Source organism: Paramisgurnus dabryanus, chromosome 11, assembly GCF_030506205.2.
Source record: "Paramisgurnus dabryanus chromosome 11, PD_genome_1.1, whole genome shotgun sequence".
NCBI classification, from domain to species: Eukaryota; Metazoa; Chordata; class Actinopteri; order Cypriniformes; family Cobitidae; genus Paramisgurnus; species Paramisgurnus dabryanus.
This window is the reverse complement of record NC_133347.1, coordinates 445,366-469,214: the sequence shown is the minus strand read 5'-3', so window position 1 is coordinate 469,214 and position 23,849 is coordinate 445,366. Positions and strand designations below refer to the sequence as shown.

The following is a 23,849-nucleotide window of genomic DNA, read 5'->3' as shown; positions in this document are numbered from 1 at the left end:
AGAAATAAGGAAATGATGCATAAGTTTACTAAGAAATATAGTAGACTAAACTAATCTCTTTAATATTTCAGTTTCTCCAAGATAGCATTGGGATCAAATTCTGTCTAGAGTTTTTATTTAAGCCCTTGGTCCTTGAGGACCCCCTTCCAGAAAGTTTTAGATGTCTCCTTATTTAAAACACCTGAACCACAACTCATCAGCCTCCTTCCAGAATGTCTCCCTAATAAGCTAATGAGTTAAATCAGGTGTGTTAATTAAGGAGACATCTAAAAGATTCGGGAAGGGGGTCCTCGAGGACCAGGGTTGAAGAACACTGATTTAAGGGTTTAAATTATGCTTGTGTCAACGGTTATTTTTCAACGTGATCTCATGAGAATTTGTTTGTATTTTTACTTACATTTACTTACGTTTTAATATTCCATGAAACGTATAATATTGACATTAATTATTTATATAATAAAAGCTTTACAGATGTATTAATTTGTAAAGTAAATACATTTTAGTCCTATTCATAAATATTAAAGTCTTACTTCTATTAATGACATATTTTTTTGTCCTATTTTCTAACTTATTTATTTAAGACAGTTTACTTATTTATCTAATAAAATGTCCATGACTTTCAGAGAATTACACAATATTAAGCAAGGCTACACTTTAAAACCTTAAAATTAAAAACATTTCTGTAAACATTTAACCATTTTGTAATATTTAGTTTGTTTGTCATGACACACAAAAGAAGTTTTCTCCTATGCAATAATAATCACACCAAAAGACAACATCGATCACACACTTTAAAAAAACTTTGCTGCCTTAAATTTAAATTAATTTAAATAGTTAAATCAACTCAGATTTACAAGTCATGTCAACAGAGATGAGTTGTCACAACTTATAAAATATAGTTGAGAAAAGTCAACTTAATTTTATAAGTTATAACAACTCACCTGTAGTTTTAACAACTCATCTCTAGTCAAGATAAATAATAGTAAGTTGAAATGACTTTTAAATCCGAGTTGATTCAACAAAAACTTTTAAGGCAGCAAAGTATTTTTTACAGAGCACAAGATGTTCATTTTATTAATTATTCTCTTTATATCAGGAACAAATCCAAATTCAGCCCTTTATTCTGCGATCTTGATCTCCGTTCTCATCAGATACCGTAAAGGTCAAATTGTTCGTTATTAATTTAATTATAAAACGCTAATTCCAATCCTTGATTCTGATTGGTTAATAGCTGTGCTTTATTTACAATAAAACATGGCTATGACCGCTTCACCCAACGGTTCTATTTATCACTGCACCCGTAGCAACACCCTTAGCAACCACACGTATCAGTTTGAGAAGGTTTGTTGTTTTTATTTTAGCTTTTATGCATAATACACATTGGAACGTTGTTGTTCACGGTCAGGGACTATTTATTCTAGTGGAAGGAATGATTTTATTAATTTAACTTCATGAAAGTTGCACTAATGATTTTTTTTTACTTTAATATTGTGTGGTAACCGTTTTTTTATAAAAGGATTAAGTTACTCCACTTCGCGTCGCGCCGTTACTTATTCACGATACAGCACAGCCTCTTAATGCTTACATATTGTGCCTCAAGAAGCTTTACCACCCATTGCTTTACAGCAGTGATTTAAAATGCAAATGAGCGGATGAAGTGCAAACACTGATCACAATGATGGTGGTTTGTTGCAATTGAAACTCAATTGTGCTGTGAATTATTTTCTCTCTCTCTTTTTCTCTGCACTAAATGGCAGTGCTGTGGTTGGATAGTGCAGATTAAGGGGTGGTATTATTATAATAAGAGCTCCTTATGACATCACAAGGAGAGCCAAATTTCAATGACCTATTTTTCATGTGCTTGTAGAGAATGGTTTGCGAATTATATTCAGAAGCGACTTATAGTCCGAAAAATACGGACTATACTACCATGCCATAGTACCGTTGGTATTGCTTTTGAAATTTTGCAATAAATAAATTATTGCGATTACACTTGCCTGTCTGTTGTGCTTTTTACTTCTAGCAGTAAATGAGACTAGGTAGGACTTTATTAGCAGCTTTAAATATTTTTTAAATGCTATATTGTTACTATTGTTACTAATTTTGCTAGTTACAAATGACTAATTTTCCTACATATTTCTGTCCATTACGTTGCATAATATAAAAATAATGCGTTTCGTATTTTTCATTTTTGTATAAAAGGGTTTGGGTTTAGAGTAGGGTTAGGGTGTAGGGTTAGGTTTGTAACATTATGGATAAAATGGTTAAAGGGAAATTATACAGCAATCTTTATGGTATGAAAGAATCGTAAACGTTGTACGTTTTGTAGCTTTAAAACATAAACACTATACGATTAAATGTTACAAATACGTCTACAATGTACACTTCAGCATCTATTTACATTTTGTGTTTTTAAAAGTTTCGTATGAATACTACGTATTTACAGTGAAACCAGGATGTATTTTTCATAAGTAGAGACCTCAACAATGTCTCAAATGTGCTTAGATTCCAAAGTCTGGAAACTAAAAACATGAAGACATTATTTCTTGTCTGATTATTGTAAAAGCCAATGATCTGAGCCATGCGGTCCACATTCATTTTAAAGCTCTATGTTGTCAACAATTTTGTGTCTATCATTTGTGTCTCTAAAAAGCTTGGTTATAGTGATGATACAATGACCGTCAGGTGACCTAAACACAGTGTCATTTAAAAGAAATGGTCCAGGTTTTGGCCATAATAAACATGAAGTACAAAGCATGCTTGACAGATTTCCGATTTGAACTTGATCTGACAGTGCAATCATAACACTTGGCAATAGTTTATGAGAATAAGCATTATCTCTCACTGTATCCCACACCTGTATCATGGCCAGACACCTGCAGCGCAGAGGAAAAGGAGTCTACCACCACTAAAGGAAATGAGACAAGCAGGGTTTACAGTGTCTGAATATTTGTAGATATGTGTGTGTGACAGCAGATACCGTGTTACTACTTATTATCAGCACCTTGCATGAACCGACATGTTTATGTTGAGCTGTGTTGGCTAGACGTTTGCAGATCTATACAAATAAAATGATTGTGGTTACATGCATTGCAAGCAGAAGTTAACCTCACGATAAAGCAGAATTTGAAATGTACATTTTGTGTCCTCTTTGAGAGCGGTTCATTTGTGTTTATGTGAATGTATTTTGTCTGTGTTGCATGTTTTGCCTTCAGGCGTTGTATCACATTCCTCAAATCCACGCTGTGTTTAATGGCAGCCAGAGCTACAAGCCAAATACCCACAAGAATATCAAAAATAAAGCAGGCAAAGAGAAATAAACCGAGACTTACTAATGATTTAGAGCTGATGTACAACACCACCTGAAAATGTTTGGGCTGTAAACCTTTCTGCTATGGGCTTCTTGTCCGCACATTCTACTGGACATGGTAGAGGAGGTTTATTCTGCAAAGTTCGGGAGGTATCAGCAATTATCAGATGATAAAGGAGGAGGTGAAGTCTACTTCAGGACTATTGATCTACAGAGAGAGGAAAGCATGTTACTCTAAGTGGCTCTTATGCACAAATCTGTTCTCAAATAGTCCCGAGAGATAGGTTAGCTGCAAACTGCCCATCATGTTTGTCGGTGACGTGGAGCTAAAACTGCTGACCATTGTCATATTTCAACCCTAACACGCACTTCAACTCTTAACCATGTAAGTGTTACAGTATATTACAGCACTTACTTTAGCTTTGTTATAAAACATATTGTGCTGCCATGTTGTCTACTTCCTACGTAGGCACAAGAAATGAAACCTCATATTCCTCAAACCGCTATGCTCAAAGATGAGTTTTACAGCAATACTACAACCAAATATCAAAATTACCCCATGATTTACTCACCCTCAAGCAATCCGATATACACATGTCCATCATTTTTCAGACAAACACATTTGAAGTTATTCAAGTAGATGCCCTTGCTTTCCCAAGCTTATAATAAGAGAAAACGGGGATTATGGAAAACGTCTGACTTTGAAGCCCCAAAAAGTGCATCCATCCTTCACAGAAGTAATCCACATGGCTCCAGTGGGTTAATAAAGGTCTTTTGCAGGTAATTGATGCGATATTGTAACCAAAATATTGAAATTGTAAACTTTATATTTTAGCAATATCGCTTGAGTAGGAGTGTGATATAGCTCTATGAAAAAGAGAGTGCTCTATAGTAAATCGAGATGTTTGCCTGCGGCCTCGTGCCTTTGGCCTAATCGCAGCCGTATTGATAAAGACCAATATCACATGACTCTGAGAGCGATATTGCTTTTATACAACAGTTCGACGGCATACGTATGAAAAAACTAAAACTAGAAAGCAACAACAGAGTTATTTTAAAAGCCTCTTTGTCGGGGAACTACTTTCTTCCGCCACGGATTTGTAGGCCAGAATGACAGGCGTTCACACCAGCCACGGTAGAGGCGTCAAGCGCAAGTGATTTCAATTTTAAGTCAATGTGAAGACGCGTCTGGAGGTCTTGCGGCACGGTAGACGCGATTCCGCCTCATTCACGTGTCTAGTTCGCGCGAATTGAGCGTTGCCGTGGCAAACGTGCGAGTTGTAAATTTGAACCTTGGTGGAAAAATGCAACGCGTTATCAATCAGGAGCTTGCTCTAGTAGTGACGAGATTACAGGAAGCGAGCAGAGGCGCAGAAGCTCCTCCCTTTATGCGAATTTCCACGTGAATGTCCCATGACTAGAATTCCACACGCGGCTTTCATGCGCAAATGAAGCGAGCAAACTAGGCGCGATACATGCAAATTTGACGCCTCAAACATGGCTGGTGTGAACCCATGGTAATGCTGCGTTTACACCAACCACGGTAGAGGCGGCAAGCGTGAGTGATTTCAATGTGAACACGCGTTTCCGCCTCATTGCCGCAAATTGAGCGTATGGCGCGGTAAGCCAGAACGGTGCTTTTTGACAGCGAGTTGAAAAATTTGAGCTTTGGCAGATTTTCACGCCACGTTAACCAATCAGGAGCCTGCTTGCAGCTGTCACTCATTCAGTAAGAAGGCTTGATATTGTCCGTGAGCAGTCACCCAGAGCTATACGACACAAGTTTTTGTTTATAGAGACAGGAATAAAAAGGACCTCACTTGGAAGAGTGTCAGTGAGGACATTGGGCAACCTGGTAAGTTGTAAATACACATTTCACTTTTGAGTCACGTGACATTTATCGACCCGCACCGTTTATTTTCCCCCTATAGTAAGGTGACTAAATACAAACTGGTAACTCACTCAATAAATGCACAATCAACATCAGCCATCCTGCAAACAGACAACCGCACAGAACTTCAAGAAGCGGATTTGGCTTCTGACGCCCGTCAAATGCTTGCTTTTTCTGCGCGTCTACTTCGCTCTAGATGGGCGAATGCATTCAAACTGTTCAAGCGGCAAACTAGGTGCGATAGACGCAGTTTTGATGCCTGAAACACGGTTGGTGTACTGTAAACGCAGCATAACACTTTTGGCTGTTTTGAATCTCATAATAACTCTACAGATGAAATAGCCATTTCTTAATATTACCGTTTCTTGATCACAAAGTGTAGTTTTAAGATTAGTTCAGTCGAGGATATATATATATATATATATATATATATATATATATATATATATATATATATATATATATATATATATGTATGTATAATATCCAAATCTGCAGTCTATTTGAACATTTGCTTAGAAAGATTTGGTACGTGAGAACCAGACGCATCAGTGGATGTCAGTGTTCGAAATGTAATGAAACGATTACTTGTGTTTTATTCATATTTAGGGTCTTTTGTTTTGTTATTATTTTGGCACGAGGTAAAAGTTAAAAAAGCTATATTTGTATACTATTGCTTTTCCATTTAATCTTAACTCGGTACGAGTACTCGCTTTATTATTGAACGTTGTTCTTGTCAGTATTAGATAAAACAGTTTTATATAAGTGTCAGAGAGATGTTTCAGCGGTGATATCTCAGAACGTGTTTTAATACGGTATTCATATCACGCAAAAATTTATTATCAAGTGTCCCAATGTAAAAGCTGCAGTGTTTTTGTGTCCTTTTAACGGGAGGAGAGACGCGTAAACAGATCGCTCCAGAGAAAATAATTGTTTTCGTTGTTTTATTCCAAGTGTATTTTAATCATCCACACGTCGTGCACTTAAATGTACATCCAAGAGCGCTGATCTTCGACGGGATAATCACTTCCCATTGGGATTCACAGATTCATGAGCTAGTGAAATTATTAGACACATGGAGAGTGTTTAAAAACAGCTTGTGTGTCCGTGTGTGTGTGCTCTGTTTTTCCAATCAGAGATGAGCCTGTTTAAAGAACCTCCATTCATTAATACTAAAATGACCAGTAGGTGGCGGAATGATACAAACGGTGAAGCGATTACTGTTATGTTATCAGTACAATATCACATGCATGGGAAGAGCTCTAAGCCAATTAGATTTGAGAACCAGAAAATAAACTATAATAACTAGCTTCTGGTAATGATCCCATCTTGGCCTCACACGATTCATGTGCAACCTAACCCTCGCAACAAGCGCTCATTACGTTAAAACTCTTGCATGAGTCCAAGATGGCGTCGTTAACAGAAGTTAGTTATTACCGTTTATAAAGTTTGTAATCTCATCGATTACCTGCAGAAGACCTTTATTAACCAATTGAAGCAATGTGGATTACCCCTTTGAAGGATGAATGCAAGTAGTTATAACGGGGCACCTCTCGTCAAACTTTTTATGACCCCCTCCCCCACCCGCTGACAGGTCGTGTTTTATGACCCCTTGACAGATGGCGTTTTATGACCCCTTGACAGATGGCGTTTTATGACCCCATGACAGATGGTGTTTTGACAGGTTGTGTTTTATGACCCTTAACAGATGGTTTTATGACAGTTTGTGTTTTATGACTCCTTAACAGATGGTGTTTTGACAGTTTGTGTTTTATGACTTCTTTGACAGATCGTGTTTGGCAGGGGGCGGGACCATCAATCAAAATATGTACAAGTTGTCAACTTTAGACAGAAAGTATTTAATGGTTTTATGGCCGGTCATTTAGAGTGATTGTTTTTCCTGAGTGTATTTTATGTCAAGCCTATGCTGATATGTTTAATGACGGCTCGTGTGTGACAGCTCGTGTTTCGACATTTGATGTCAGCTCTCACCCTTCCTCCCTCCTTTCTCACAAGACCTGCATTCTTTCACAGGGGTGCGTGTTGTAAAGCGATTAAAGATTTCAAAAACTCAATGTTGGTAAAACAATCCCCCATTACGGTGTCAAAAAGTAAATGTTTATTTTAGATTTAGACAAATCATGAACAATGCTACGATTAAAACTTTTGATTGTAACATCACAAGTTATTTAATTAAATATTCCGTATATGGGTATAGTTTAAGCAATGATCTGAGCCAATACTACAATCTTTAGACGATAGTCTAAACTAAATAAATTTTTAAACGGTTCAGGAATTCCGTGAATCTTTTCATAACCTGCACTATAGTTTCACGCGTATTAAAGATCCGGCGGTGCCTGACAAAGCGCCGGGTGAGTGTTCATATCTGCCATTTTAAAATAATGTTAATAAATGTAATTCTGTCCACTATGGCAAAATAGGATTTTATTTTAGATTTAGTGGAATCTTTAACCAAGTCTCTGATTAAGACATGTGTATACGTGCACAGATGGTGACAGAGAAACTTATATATGACGTTAATAATCTTTTAAATGTTTTTAAGACGTATTCACCCCATTTTGGTGTTTTATTTTTAATTAAAGGCTTCTTAAAACATGTGTGAATATGTATATATTATACAAAGAGTCTTATATTGTCTGCTCTGACAAAAATAAAGTATTTTTTTAGGTTTAGGGGAATTGACTGCGTGTATCTTATAAATACAACTTGATAATACGTTTGTTTTGTAAAGAGACTTCTTTAAAGTCACGCAAGAATAAAATATTTTAGTTGTAACTGGTTAAACTTAAAGCCGATATTTTCTATCGAACTAGTCTATTTTCTGTTCAGACACAAAGTTTTCTGATGCTGATATTATGTCAGTGTGTGTTTGTGTGGGGGTCGTGTGATGTAATCTTTGAAAGTTTATGACCGAACCTTTATTGGGGAGCGACAAGAGATCTCCCGGAATCAGTTTGGATGGAGCAGAGCTGTTATACTCAAGTCTATTGGTATGTATGTGTTTCGCTGTGTTCGTTCCAGTATTTTGTATGATTTATTTAAAAACTAAAAATTCGATCTCTGGTATTGCAGCGAAATTGTCTAAACTGGTATTAACTATTCCTGGTAAATCGCGGAGAAGAGTGGCCTGAACAAAAAAGTCAGACCGAGACTAGAACCTCCCGCAGCGTAACACGGAAATCTTGGAACAAAAGAGACGCCGACTGGCTCGTGTTGTCCGGTGTGTTTTTATTTAATCCTGTTACAATAGATTTAAACAAACTGGTATGGTTTAATATTTTCTAATAACATGTGTTATCTGTTTTAAAGGTTTGGATATCAGAGGCAAAGCGAACGTTGTGTGTACTATTGCAAAATATATAGCGGATCTCCACGGTACGTTTATCTTGCATAAGAAAATTGTTTTATTTAGATATTTGTCCTAATAACTTGTTTTTATCTGTTTACAGGTTAGGATACAGACCACAACGCTTTGGACGTATCTTTAAAAAAGATTAAAATCAGAGACTTTTTGGATTTGTCTGGGGACATTTTAAACATTTGTGGCAAATTGGATTTAAAACATTTCGGATACTGGATATCTAGTTTGATTTGTCCACAGAGCTTGTTTAAGACGTTTTCACCGCATTTTAGGGTTTATTTTTAATTAAAGGCTTCTTAAAACATGTGTGAAAATGTGTATATTATACAATGAGTCTTATATTGTCTGCTCTGACATAAATAAATTTTTATATTAGATTTTAGATCAATTGACTGTGTGTGTTTTATGTCAAGCGTATGCTGTTATGTTTAATGACGGCTCGGGTGACAGCTTGTGTTTAGGCATTTGATGTCAGATATCACCATTCCTCCCTCCTTTCGCACAAGACCTGCATTCTTTCACAGGGGTGAGTGTTGTAAAGCGATTAAAGATTTCTAAAACTCAATGTTGGTAAAACAATCCCCCATTACGGTGTCAAAAAAGTAAAATGTTTATTTTAGATTTAGACAAATCATGAACAATGCTACGATTAAAACATTTTGTTTGTAACATCACAAGTTATTTAATGAAATATTCCGTATACGTGTATAGTTTAAGCAATGATCTGAGCCATAACCTTCGGAGCCGGCAATACTATAATCTTTAGACGAAAGTCTAAACTAAATAAAATTTTAAACGATTCATGAGTTCCGTGAATCTTTTCATGACCTGCTCTATAGATTCACACGTATTAAAGATCCGACGGTGCCTGACAAAGCGCAGGGTGAGTGTTCATATATGCCGTTTTAAAATAACCTTAATAAATGTAATTCTGTCCACTATGACAAAATAGGATTTTATTTTAGATTTAGGGGAGTCTTTAACCAAGTCTCTGACTAAGACATGTGTATACGTGCACAGATGGTGACAGAGAAACTTATATATGACGTTAATAAACTTTTAAATGTTTTTAAGACGTATTCACCCCATTTTGGGGTTTTATTTTTAATTAAAGGCTTCTTAAAACATGTGTTAATATGTGTATATTATACAAAGAGTCTTATAGTGTCTGCTCTGACAAAAATAAATTATTATTTTAGATTTTAGGACAAATGACTGCGTCTATCTTATAAATACAACTTGATATATACGTCTGTTTTGTCAATAGACTTCTTTAAAGTCACGCAAGAATAAAATATTTTAGTTGTAACTGGTTAAACTTAAATGTACTATTATCTATTTAACTATAAGCTATATTTTCTGAGCAGATATTTTTCTGTTTCTGATGCGGGTCTTATAACAGTGTGTGGGAGATGATGGCTGTTCACAGCAGGTGGCGGGTTGTAAACTAGGGTCTTTTTAAAACTGTAGTGGTAAAAAATGTAATAGCACATTGACAAAAATAAAGCATTTGGTTGTAACAAATTATTTAATGAAATATTCAGTATGTGTATAGCGATGAACGGTGTCAAAATCACCGGGGTCCCAACAATACTATAGTCTTTAGACTAAAGGGTATTTATTTTAATATAAATAAAATCTTAATCTTTTCGTGCACAATATTCTGATCACGCCATTAGATTGTGTAACAGCGTTTACAATAGAGAACATACGCGGATGAGTGTTCATATACACCGTTAAGAAACTTTTTTTAAACGATTAAAGACATTTTCAAATCATCTTATGGGGTTTGTTTTAAATTAATGACATCTTAAAACCAACAGGGAATATGTGTTTATTACACAATAAAATGTAATTCTGGCCGCTCTGACAAAATAAGGGTTTAATTTTAGATTTAGTGAATTCTTTAATCAAGGCTCTGATTAAAACACATGAATGCGCGAACCACAGTTGCCAGAGAACGTACGCTGAGGCGCTCTTATGGCGTTAAGAACCTTTTTATTGTTTAAGACATTTTGACCCCATTTCCTGGTTTTGTGTCCGCTGTGGATCCCAACCTCTATGTGTTTATTATACAACAAATGCAATTCTGTCAGCATTTCTAATTTAGAACGCCTTTGATTTAAACATGAGGGTTTTAAAATGAAACGGCCATGTGACTTTTATGACAAAAGCTATTCGATCTTAATTTTTTGTTTTAACATCCAAAAGTTTTATACACAGTCCATAATTAAACAACTAGGTGTGTATGAGTAAGATTATATCTAATGTCACACGAGCAGTACCAAATCGCGCATGTGTCTGTGTGTGTGTGTGTGTGTGCATCCAGGCTGTTTATGTGTGGGCGTGTTTATGAGCCTGTGTCTTTGCAAGGTGTGTGTGCGTGTGTGTGTGTGTGTGTGTGTGTGTGTGTTTGCATGGGGGTCTATGATGTCTCTGTTTGTTACTAAAGTTTTGATATTAAGTCTGTGTCCTCATTGACAATAAGTAAGGGTTTTTAGATGTAGGCTTTATTACACAGATACTGATTAAATCATGTTATGCATTATTTGCGATTTAAAGAAACTTAAAAGGTTTAAGACATTTTATCTCACATTGTGGTGTTGTTTTTTAATTAATGTAACCTTAAAACCCTCTGTTATCCATTTAGGGAACAATAAAATGTTAGCAAATATTATTTATCAAAGTTGACGATGTTATAAGCCAGGATGTCACTAACGTGACAACAAACATTTATTTAAAGACAAAACATTTTAACAAAATTGCCATGGCTTACAGAGACACACTAGACTTAATAATAAAAATAAAAATATACTATTCGAACATCCTAACCTGGTATTAGGTTAGATTAGGTTTTAAGGTCAATCAGCGTCTTTAGCTTTACAACTTACAGCACAAAACCCCCAATGACAGGATTTTTATGAAGTGGAGCAGACCCTTGGTATGCCTGTGGGGTTAGGTACAACTAAGGTCAACATCTATCAGTGCATAATAAGCAAACATGAAATTATATTTTAACTATGGTTTGTTAATGATGTTGCTAGGTTCGCGTATTTTTTCTGAAACAAACTTTTCTTTTCAAACATAGTTAGGATACACACGTTTGTCGCCTCAAACACCTGATCAAAGTTTTTCTTCGCTAGCGACAACTAATGTCTGAGATTTTGTAAATTCATCAGATGTTTCTTACTTGTGTATTTTCTTAAACAAACTTTTTCTTTTCAATCTTAGACAGTCTTCATACGTTTGTCTTTCGATAAGTTGTTCATAGTTTTTCTTCGCTAGTGTCAACTCATGTATGAGATTTGTAAATTTCATCATATGTTCTTACATGTGTATTTTCTGAAACAAATTTATGCTTTTCAAACTCAGGTAGTCATCATACTTTTGTCTCTACATACATTTGTTCAAAGTTTCTTGTAGCTAGTGTCAACTGATGTCTGAGATTTTGTAAATTCAACAGATGGTCTTACGTGTGTATTTCTTAAACAAACATGTTGCTGTTCAAACTTAGGCAGTGTTCATACGTTTGTCTTTTCATAAGTTGTTCATAGTTTTTATTTGTTAGCGTCAACTAATGACAGAGATTTTGTAAACTCATCAGATTCAAACAAAACTCAATCATTTCTGTAGTTTATGTAACACCTTGTCAAACTCTTAAAGGTAGTACTATCTGTTTAAAACAACAATGCAAAGTATTTTAGATTTACTTGATAAATCTTTTACATCAAAACAAACTAGGATAGCAATATGTTTGAATCTGTAACAGGTGATACCACCAATAGCGTGTTGTACATAACAAAGTCTGTAAAATAATAAAGATTGATTAGGTTTTTATTTAGTAAACCTTTTAACACAAAGTGTAGAGTCTTTTGTATGTAACAACAAAGATGCGATGAAACAACGCAAAACAAGAGAGGATGCGTTTGTTAAAACACATATAAATTAAGATGCATACATCTACAAATGGGGCAATGTCTTTAATCTATTGGTCCCGAATTTAGAGGCTATACGGCCAAACTATTTCAAACATTGCCCCATTTGTAGATGTATGCATCTTAATTACAGTGCATTGAAAATGCGCTGTACTGTTCTTACTGGGCTTTTTATTATTATTATGTTGGCTTGACAAAGCCAACATACTGTTATTGTATCTAAGCTTATTATTATTATTATTATTATTATTATTCTTCTGTTCACACTTTTTTCTAACTGTAACTCCTCCTAGAGCTTTCAAGCTACACCCACAAAACTTTACAAAACTTTTAAGACTGGTACGTAGATTTATGCTATGACTTTTCTAACTGATGGGACCTTCCGAATTCCTAAACGGGGCGCTCAAACACCCCAAATTTTCCATTGACTTAACATTGCGACAAACTTTGACGGGTCATAGCTGCAAGCGAGAAATTTGTAGAAACTTGTGGGTTACCACATTTAAGGTGGCTGACAGGCTCTGTAAGAACATACATCACAATGGGGTGTAAGCTTTACCCCTGGGGTGTAAGAGGCCCCCAAAATTTCCCATTGACTTATAATGGGGCAGGAAACATGCCCATATAAGGGAATAAAAGCGTCCCAGATGGAATATCTTTACTTTAGAGTGTCCTAGAGACATGGGGGTGGGCTCATTTTACTCAGTCATCCAATCAGTCTCTTAGGATCGCCCCATAGCTATTAAGCCACGCCCCTAGCAACAATTTTGGGTACCCTAGCAACATCTCCCATAGACTACCATTATAAAAAGCCCAGATGGATATCTTTACACCAGAGTGTCATAGAGACATAGGGGTGGGCTCATTTTACTCAGGCATCTAATCAGTCTCTTAGGATTCCTACTGAGGTATTAAACCACGCCCCTAGCAACCAATTTGAGCACCCTAGCAACATAATAAACAAAGCCTTATATCTCTGGATCTGAACATCATAGAGACATGGGGGTTGGGTCTTTGGGTCATGTTAGCTTCATGCTAGCTCCATGCTAAGTCATACTAGCTTCATGCTAGTTTCATGCTAGCTTTATGCTAATTTCATAATAAATCTTGCTAACTTCATGCTAAATCATGCTAACTTCATGTTAAATCTTGTTAGCTGCACGCTAAATAGTGCTAGCTTAATGCTAATCATGCTAGCATCATGCTAATCATGCCAGCTTCACGTTAAATCATGCTAGCTTCATGCTAATCATGCTATTCTCATGCTAACTTCATGTTAATCATGCAAGCCTCGTGCTAGCTTCATGCTAGCTTCATGCTAATCTTGCTAGTTTCATGCTAGCTTCATGCTAATAATGCTAGCACCATGCTAGCTTCATGCTAATCATGCTAGAATCATGCTAGTTTCATGCTAATCATGCTAGCTTTATGCTATTCATGCTAGCATCATGCTAGCTTCATGCTAATCATGCTAGCATCATGCTAGCTTCATGCTAATCATGCTAGCTACATGCTAATCATGCTAGCATCATGCTAGCTTCATGCTAATCATGCTAGCATCATGCTAGCTTCATGCTAGCTACATGCTAATCATGCTAGCATCATGCTAGCTTCATGCTAGCATCATGCTAGCTTCATGCTAATCATGCTAGCTTCATGCTAATCATGCTATCATCATGCTAGCTTCATGCTAGCTACATGCTAATCATGCTAGCATCATGCTAGCTTCATGATAATCATGCTAGCATCATGCTAACTTCATGCTAATCATGCTAGCTTCATGCTAATCATGCTAGCATCATGCTAGCTTCATGCTAATCATGCTAGCTTCATGCTAGCTACATGCTAATCATGCTAGCATCATGTTAGCTTCATGCTAATCATGCTAGCATCATGCTAGATTCATGCTAATCATGCTAACATCATGCTAGCTTCATGTTAGCTTCATGCTAATCATGCTAGCATCATGCTAGCTTCATGCTAATCATGCTAGCATCATGCTAGCTTCATGCTAATCATGCTAGCATCATGCTAGCTTCATGCTAATCATGCTAGCATCATGTTAGCTTCATGCTAGCTTCATGCTAATCATGCTAGCATCATGCTAGCTTCATGCTAATCATGCTAGCATCATGCTAGCTTCATGCTAATCATGCTAGCATCATGCTAGCTTCATGCTAATCATGCTAGCTTCATGCTAGCTTCATGCTAGCTTCATGCTAGCTTCATGCTAGCTACATGCTAATCATGCTAGCATCATGCTAGCTACATGCTAATCATGCTAGCTTCATGCTAATCATGCTAGCATCATGCTTAGCTACATGCTAATCATGCTAACATCATGCTAGCTACATGCTAATCATACTAGCATCATGTTAGCTTCATGCTAATCATGCTAGCATCATGCTAGCTTCATGCTAGCTTCATGCTAATCATGCTAGCTTCATGCTAGCATCATGCTAGCTTCATGCTAATAATGCTAGCATCATGTTAGCTTCATGCTAATCATGCTAGCATCATGCTAGCTTCATGCTAATCATGCTAGCATCATGCTAGCTTCATGCTAATCATGTTAGCTTCATGCTAGCTTCATGCTAATCATGTTAGCTTCATACTTAAACATACTAACTGCCAGATAGCCTACTAAACTAAACTTCTGTCAAACCGTTTTAAACGTTCAGGCTACGCTTTTTCAAGCCAACATAAAGTTTGTCTTCAAACTTTAATATCTAGTTAGTGGTGCTTGCATTTATGCAAGGCATCACTATTATTATTGCTCATACTTATTATTATTATTATTATTATATCTTATTATTCTTATGTCTGCACACTTTTTCGGCGCGTAACTCGTCCCACACGGTTGGTCGTAGACACACGAAAGAGGGCTCAAATTGACCGGATTATTGAGGAGAGGTGTGCTATGACTTTTATAAGAGATCGGGTGCAGGATTTCCGAAAGGGGGGCGAAAAACCACCCGAAAAATCCCATTGACTTAACATTGGGCCAAACTTTGACGGGTCATAGCTCCGCTCGAGGATTTGGTAGAAGCATGTGGGTTATAACATTTGAAGAGGGTGGTAGGCTCTGTAAGAGCATACATCACAATGGGGTGTAAGCTGTACCCCTGGGGTGTAAGAAGCACCCGAAATTTCCCATTGACTTATAATGGGGCAGGGAACACGCCCATATAAGGGAATAAAATCATTCCAAATGGGATATCTTTGCTTTACAGTGTCGTAGAGATAAGTGGGTGGGCTCATTTTACTCGGGCATCCAATCAGTCTCTCAGGATCATCTCAGAGCTATTAAGCCACGCCCCTAGCAACCACTTTTGAGCACCCTAGCAACCTATCCCATAGACTGCCATTATAAAATGCCCAGATGGATATCTTTGCACCACAGTGTCATAGAGACATGGGGGTTGGCTCATTTTACTCAGGCATCCAATCAGTCTCTCAGGATCCTTACAGAGTTACTAAGCCACGCCCCTAGCAACCACTTTTGAGCACCCTAGCAACATAAAATACAAACAGTTATATCTCGGCATCGGAACATCGTAGAGACACGGGGGTTGGACCGTTTTACTTGTGACTAGGGGTGTAACAATTGGGCACATCATTGGCCACTCCCAAGCCACGCCCCTAGCAACCAAATTTGAGCACCCTAGCAACCGAATAAACAAAGCCTTATATCTCCGCATCAGAACATCATAGAGACACGGGGTTTGGACCGTTTTACTTGTGACTCGGAGTGTAATCACTGGGCACATCATTGGCCACTCCCAAGCCACGCCCCTAGCAACCAAATACAGTACCCTAGCAACAGAGTAAACAAAGCCTTATATCTCCGCATCAGAACATCGTAAAGACACGGGGGTTGGACCGTTTTACTTGTGACTCGGAGTGTAATCACTGGGCTCATCATTGGCCACTCCCAAGCCACGCCCCTAGCAACCAAATACAGTACCCTAGCAACAGAGTAAACAAAGCCTTATATCTCCGCATCAGAACATCGTAGAGACATGGGGGTTGGACCGTTTGACTCATGACTCGGAGGGTAATCACTAGTGGATGCCATTTTTTCCCTAGCAACCAAATACAGTACCCTAGCAACAGAGTAAACAAAGCCTTATATCTCAGCATCAGAACATCGTAGAGACACGGGGGTTGGACCGTTTGACTCGTGACTCGGAGGGTAATCACTAGTGGATGCCATTTTTTCCCCTAGCAACCAAATACAGTACCCTAGCAACAGAGTAAACAAAGCCTTATATCTCAGCATCAGAACATCGTAGAGACACGGGGGTTGGATCGTTTGACTCGTGACTCGGAGGGTAATCACTAGTGGATGCCATTTTTTTCCTTAGCAACCAAATACAGTACCCTAGCAACAGAGTAAACAAAGCCTTATATCTCCGCATCAGAACATCGTAGAGACACGGGGGTTGGACCGTTTGACTCGTGACTCAGAGTGTAATCATTATGGGATGCCATTTTTTTCCCTAGCAACCAAATACAGTACCCTAGCAACAGAGTAAACAAAGCCTTATATCTCCGCATCAGAACATCGTAGAGACACGGGGGTTGGACCGTTTGACTCGTGACTCAGAGTGTAATCATTATGGGATGCCATTTTTTCCCCTAGCAACCAAATACAGTACCCTAGCAACAGAGTAAACAAAGCCTTATATCTCAGCATCAGAACATCATAGAGACACGGGGGTTGGACCGTTTGACTCGTGACTCAGAGTGTAATCACTATGGGATACCAATTTTTTCCATAGCAACCAAATACAGTACCCTAGCAACCGAATAAACAAAGCCTTTTATCTCTGCATCAGAACATCGTAGAGACACGGGGGTTGGACCGTTTGACTCGTGACTTGAAGTGTAATCAGCAGTGGATGCCAATTTTCTCCCTAGCAACCAAATACAGTACCCTAGCAACCGAATAAACAAACCCTTATATCTCTGCATCAGAACATCGTAGAGACACGGGGGCTGCACCGTTTGACTCGTGACTCGGAGTGTAATCACTACTGGATGCCAATTTTTTCCCTAGCAACCAAATCCAGTACCCTAGCAACCGTATAAACAAAGCCTTATATCTCAGAATCAGAACATCGTAGGGACACGGGGGTTGGACCGTTTGACTCGTGACTCAGAGTGTAATCATTATGGGATGCCAATTTTTTCCCTAGCAACCAAATACAGTACCCTAGCAACAGAGTAAACAAAGCCTTATATCTCCGCACCAGAACATCGTAGAGACACGGGGGTTGGACCGTTTGACTCGTGACTCAGAGTGTAATCATTATGGGATGCCAATTTTTTTCCCTAGCAACCAAATACAGTACCCTAGCAACAGACACAAAGCCTTATATCTCCGCATCAGAACATCGTAGAGACACGGGGGTTGGACCGTTTGACTTGTGACTCGGAGTGTAATCATTATGGGATGCCAATTTTTTTCCCTAGCAACCAAATACAGTACCCTAGCAACAGAGTAAACAAAGCCTTATATCTCCGCATCAGAACATCGTAGAGACACGGGGGTTGGACCGTTTGACTCGTGACTCGGAGTGTAATCATTATGGGATGCCAATTTTTTCCCTAGCAACCAAATACAGTACCCTAGCAACAGAGTAAACAAAGCCTTATATCTCCGCATCAGAACATCGTAGAGACACGGGGGTTGGACCGTTTTACCCGTGACTCGGCATGTAATCACTAGTGGATGCCAATTTTTTCCCTAGCAACCAAATACATTACCCTAGCAACAGAGTAAACAAAGCCTTTTATCTCCACATCAGAACATTGCAGAGACACGGGGGTTGGACCGTTTGACTCGTATCTCGGAGTGTAATCACTAGTGGATGCCAATTTTTTCCCTAGCAACCAAATACAGTACCCTAGCAACAGAGTAAACAAAGCCTTATATCTCCGCATCAGAACATCGTAGAGACACGGGGGTTTGACCGTTTGACTCGTGACTCGGAGTGTAATCACTAGTGGATGCCAATTTTCTCCCTAGCAACCAAATACAGTACCCTAGCAACCGAATAAACAAAGCCTTATATCTTCGCATCAGAATATCGTAGAGACATGTGGGTTGAATTGTTTTACTTTTGGCTTGGAGTATAATCATATATTGTCCCCCGAAATTTGCCACGGCAAGCACCACTTCACATTTTCTTCAGGAAATGTACCTATCTAGTTATTATTATTATTCTTCCAACCAAATTTCCGCAATTAATACGGCTCGAACCGCTTAACTTAGAAACTTCATTCAAACTCTCAAACGTGCGGACTATTTGGGAATAGTGTGCTATGACTTTTATAAGCGATCGGGGGTACGGTCTTTGCCCCAGGGGCGAAAAAGCAGCCGAAAAATCCCATTGACTTAACATGGAGACAAACTTTGACGAGTCGTAGCTCAGACCTAGAATTTCACAGAAACTTGTGACTTGCCACATTTGAAGAGGCTGGCAGGCTCTGTAAGAACATACCTCACAATGGGGTGTAAGTTGTACCCCTGGGGTGTAAGAGGTCCCCAAATTTCCCCATTGACTTATAATGGGGCAGGAATCATGCCCATATAAGGAACTAAAAACGTCCCGGATGGGATATCTTTGCAGCGCAGTGTCATAGAAACATGGGGGTGGGCTCATTTTACTCAGGCATCCAATCAGTCCCTTAGGATCCTTATTGAGCTATCAAGCCACGCCCCTAGCAACCATTTTGGGCACCCTAGCAACATCTCCCTTAGACTGCAATTATAAAATGCCCAGATGGATATCTTTGCAGCACAGTGTCACAGAGACATGGGGGTGGGCTCATTTTACTCAGGCATCCAATCAGTCTCTCACCATCCTTATTGAGGTATTAAGCCACGCCCCTAGCAACCAAATATGAGCAGCCTAGCAACATAATAAACAAAGCCTTATATCTCTGGATCCGGACATCATAGAGACATGGGGGTTGGGTCTTTGGGTCATATTAGCTTCATGCTAGCTTCATGCTAAGTCATGCTAGCTTCGTGCTAGTTTCATGCTAGCTTTATGCTAATTTCATAATAAATCTTGCTAACTTAATGCTAAATCATGCTAGCTTCATGTTAAATCTTGTTAGCTTCATGCTAAATCATGCTAGCTTCATGCTAATCATGCTATCATCATCTTAATCATGCTAGCATCATGCTAATAATGCTAGGATCATGCTAATTTCATGCTAAATTCATGCTAACTTTATGGTAATCATGCTAGCATCATGCTAGCTTCATGCAAATTATGCTAGCTTCATGCTAATCATGCTAGCATCGTGCTAGCTTCATGCTAATCATGCTAGCATCGTGCTAGCTTCATGCTAATCATGCTAGCATCGTGCTAGCTTCATGCTAATCATGCTAGCATCGTGCTAGCTTCATGCTAATCATGCTAGCATCGTGCTAGCTTCATGCTAATCATGCTAGCATCGTGCTAGCTTCATGCTAATCATGCTAGCATCGTGCTAGCTTCATGCTAATCATGCTAACATCGTGCTAGCTTCATGCTAATCATGCTAGCATCGTGCTAGCTTCATGCTAATCATGCTAGCATCGTGCTAGCTTCATGCTAATCATGCTAGCATCGTGCTAGCTTCATGCTAATCATATTAGCATCGTGCTAGCTTCATGCTAATCATGCTAGCATCGTGCTAGCTTCATGCTAATCATGCTAGCATCGTGCTAGCTTCATGCTAATCATGCTAGCATCGTGCTAGCTTCATGCTAATCATGCTAGCATCGTGCTAGCTTCATGCTAATCATGCTAGCTTCATGCTAATCATGCTAGCATCGTGCTAGCTTCATGCTAGCTTCATGCTAATCATGCTAGCATCGTGCTAGCTTCATGCTTATCATGCTAGCATCGTGTTAGCTTCATGCTAATCATGCTAGCTTTATGCTAATCATGCTAGCATCATGCTAATCATGCTAGCTTCATGCTAGCTTCATGCTAATCATGCTAGCATCATGCTAACGTCATGCTGAATCATGCTAATCATGCTAGCATCATATTTCATCATGATAACTTTTTTAAATCATGCTAGCTTCACACTAAAACATGTCAACAGCCAGGTAAACTACTAGACTAAATTTCTTTTACATTTCTGTCAATCAACTTTTTGCATTTTCATGCACTGGTAATTCCTTGGGAATTGCATATCTAGTTTATATGTGTTTTAACAAACGCATCCTCTCTTGTTTTGCGTTGTTTCATCGCATCTTTGTTGTTACATACAAAAGACTCTACACTTTGTGTTAAAAGGTTTACTAAATAAAAACCTAATCAATCTTTATTATTTTACAGACTTTGTTATGTACAACACGCTATTGGTGGTATCACCTGTTACAGATTCAAACATATTGCTATCCTAGTTTGTTTTGATGTAAAAGATTTATCAAGTAAATCTAAAATACTTTGCATTGTTGTTTTAAACAGATAGTACTACCTTTAAGAGTTTGACAAGGTGTTACATAAACTACAGAAATGATTGAGTTTTGTTTGAATCTGATGAGTTTACAAAATCTCTGTCATTAGTTGACGCTAACAAATAAAAACTATGAACAACTTATGAAAAGACAAACGTATGAACACTGCCTAAGTTTGAACAGCAACATGTTTGTTTAAGAAATACACACGTAAGACCATCTGTTGAATTTACAAAATCTCAGACATCAGTTGACACTAGCTACAAGAAACTTTGAACAAATGTATGTAGAGACAAAAGTATGATGACTACCTGAGTTTGAAAAGCATAAATTTGTTTCAGAAAATACACATGTAAGAACATATGATGAAATTTACAAATCTCATACATGAGTTGACACTAGCGAAGAAAAACTATGAACAACTTATCGAAAGACAAACGTATGAAGACTGTCTAAGATTGAAAAGAAAAAGTTTGTTTAAGAAAATACACAAGTAAGAAACATCTGATGAATTTACAAAATCTCAGACATTAGTTGTCGCTAGCGAAGAAAAACTTTGATCAGGTGTTTGAGGCGACAAACGTGTGTATCCTAACTATGTTTGAAAAGAAAAGTTTGTTTCAGAAAAAATACGCGAACCTAGCAACATCATTAACAAACCATAGTTAAAATATAATTTCATGTTTGCTTATTATGCACTGATAGATGTTGACCTTAGTTGTACCTAACCCCACAGGCATACCAAGGGTCTGCTCCACTTCATAAAAATCCTGTCATTGGGGGTTTTGTGCTGTAAGTTGTAAAGCTAAAGACGCTGATTGACCTTAAAACCTAATCTAACCTAATACCAGGTTAGGATGTTCGAATAGTATATTTTTATTTTTATTATTAAGTCTAGTGTGTCTCTGTAAGCCATGGCAATTTTGTTAAAATGTTTTGTCTTTAAATAAATGTTTGTTGTCACGTTAGTGACATCCTGGCTTATAACATCGTCAACTTTGATAAATAATATTTGCTAACATTTTATTGTTCCCTAAATGGATAACAGAGGGTTTTAAGGTTACATTAATTAAAAAACAACACCACAATGTGAGATAAAATGTCTTAAACCTTTTAAGTTTCTTTAAATCGCAAATAATGCATAACATGATTTAATCAGTATCTGTGTAATAAAGCCTACATCTAAAAACCCTTACTTATTGTCAATGAGGACACAGACTTAATATCAAAACTTTAGTAACAAACAGAGACATCATAGACCCCCATGCAAACACACACACACACACACACACACACACACACACACGCACACACACCTTGCAAAGACACAGGCTCATAAACACGCCCACACATAAACAGCCTGGATGCACACACACACACACACACAGACACATGCGCGATTTGGTACTGCTCGTGTGACATTAGATATAATCTTACTCATACACACCTAGTTGTTTAATTATGGACTGTGTATAAAACTTTTGGATGTTAAAACAAAAAATTAAGATCGAATAGCTTTTGTCATAAAAGTCACATGGCCGTTTCATTTTAAAACCCTCATGTTTAAATCAAAGGCGTTCTAAATTAGAAATGCTGACAGAATTGCATTTGTTGTATAATAAACACATAGAGGTTGGGATCCACAGCGGACACAAAACCAGGAAATGGGGTCAAAATGTCTTAAACAATAAAAAGGTTCTTAACGCCATAAGAGCACCTCAGCGCACGTTCTCTGGCAACTGTGGTTCGCGCATTCATGTGTTTTAATCAGAGCCTTGATTAAAGAATTCACTAAATCTAAAATTAAACCCTTATTTTGTCAGAGCGGCCAGAATTACATTTTATTGTGTAATAAACACATATTCCCTGTTGGTTTTAAGATGTCATTAATTTAAAACAAACCCCATAAGATGATTTGAAAATGTCTTTAATCGTTTAAAAAAAGTTTCTTAACGGTGTATATGAACACTCATCCGCGTATGTTCTCTATTGTAAACGCTGTTACACAATCTAATGGCGTGATCAGAATATTGTGCACGAAAAGATTAAGATTTTATTTATATTAAAATAAATACCCTTTAGTCTAAAGACTATAGTATTGTTGGGACCCCGGTGATTTTGACACCGTTCATCGCTATACACATACTGAATATTTCATTAAATAATTTGTTACAACCAAATGCTTTATTTTTGTCAATGTGCTATTACATTTTTTACCACTACAGTTTTAAAAAGACCCTAGTTTACAACCCGCCACCTGCTGTGAACAGCCATCATCTCCCACACACTGTTATAAGACCCGCATCAGAAACAGAAAAATATCTGCTCAGAAAATATAGCTTATAGTTAAATAGATAATAGTACATTTAAGTTTAACCAGTTACAACTAAAATATTTTATTCTTGCGTGACTTTAAAGAAGTCTATTGACAAAACAGACGTATATATCAAGTTGTATTTATAAGATAGACGCAGTCATTTGTCCTAAAATCTAAAATAATAATTTATTTTTGTCAGAGCAGACACTATAAGACTCTTTGTATAATATACACATATTAACACATGTTTTAAGAAGCCTTTAATTAAAAATAAAACCCCAAAATGGGGTGAATACGTCTTAAAAACATTTAAAAGTTTATTAACGTCATATATAAGTTTCTCTGTCACCATCTGTGCACGTATACACATGTCTTAGTCAGAGACTTGGTTAAAGACTCCCCTAAATCTAAAATAAAATCCTATTTTGTCATAGTGGACAGAATTACATTTATTAAGGTTATTTTAAAACGGCATATATGAACACTCACCCTGCGCTTTGTCAGGCACCGTCGGATCTTTAATACGTGTGAATCTATAGAGCAG

The 23,849-nt window shown here is 37.6% G+C and overlaps 1 long non-coding RNA gene across 1 annotated transcript; it reads left to right on the top strand.

Moving 5' to 3' along the window:
• Positions 1 to 6,770: 6,770 nt before the first annotated feature.
• LOC135729963 (uncharacterized) lies at positions 6,771 to 8,786 on the top strand. Its single transcript, XR_012337858.1, has 3 exons — positions 6,771 to 8,442; positions 8,532 to 8,597; positions 8,672 to 8,786. It is a non-coding gene; the product is annotated as an uncharacterized lncRNA (long non-coding RNA).
• Positions 8,787 to 23,849: the final 15,063 nt, after the last annotated feature.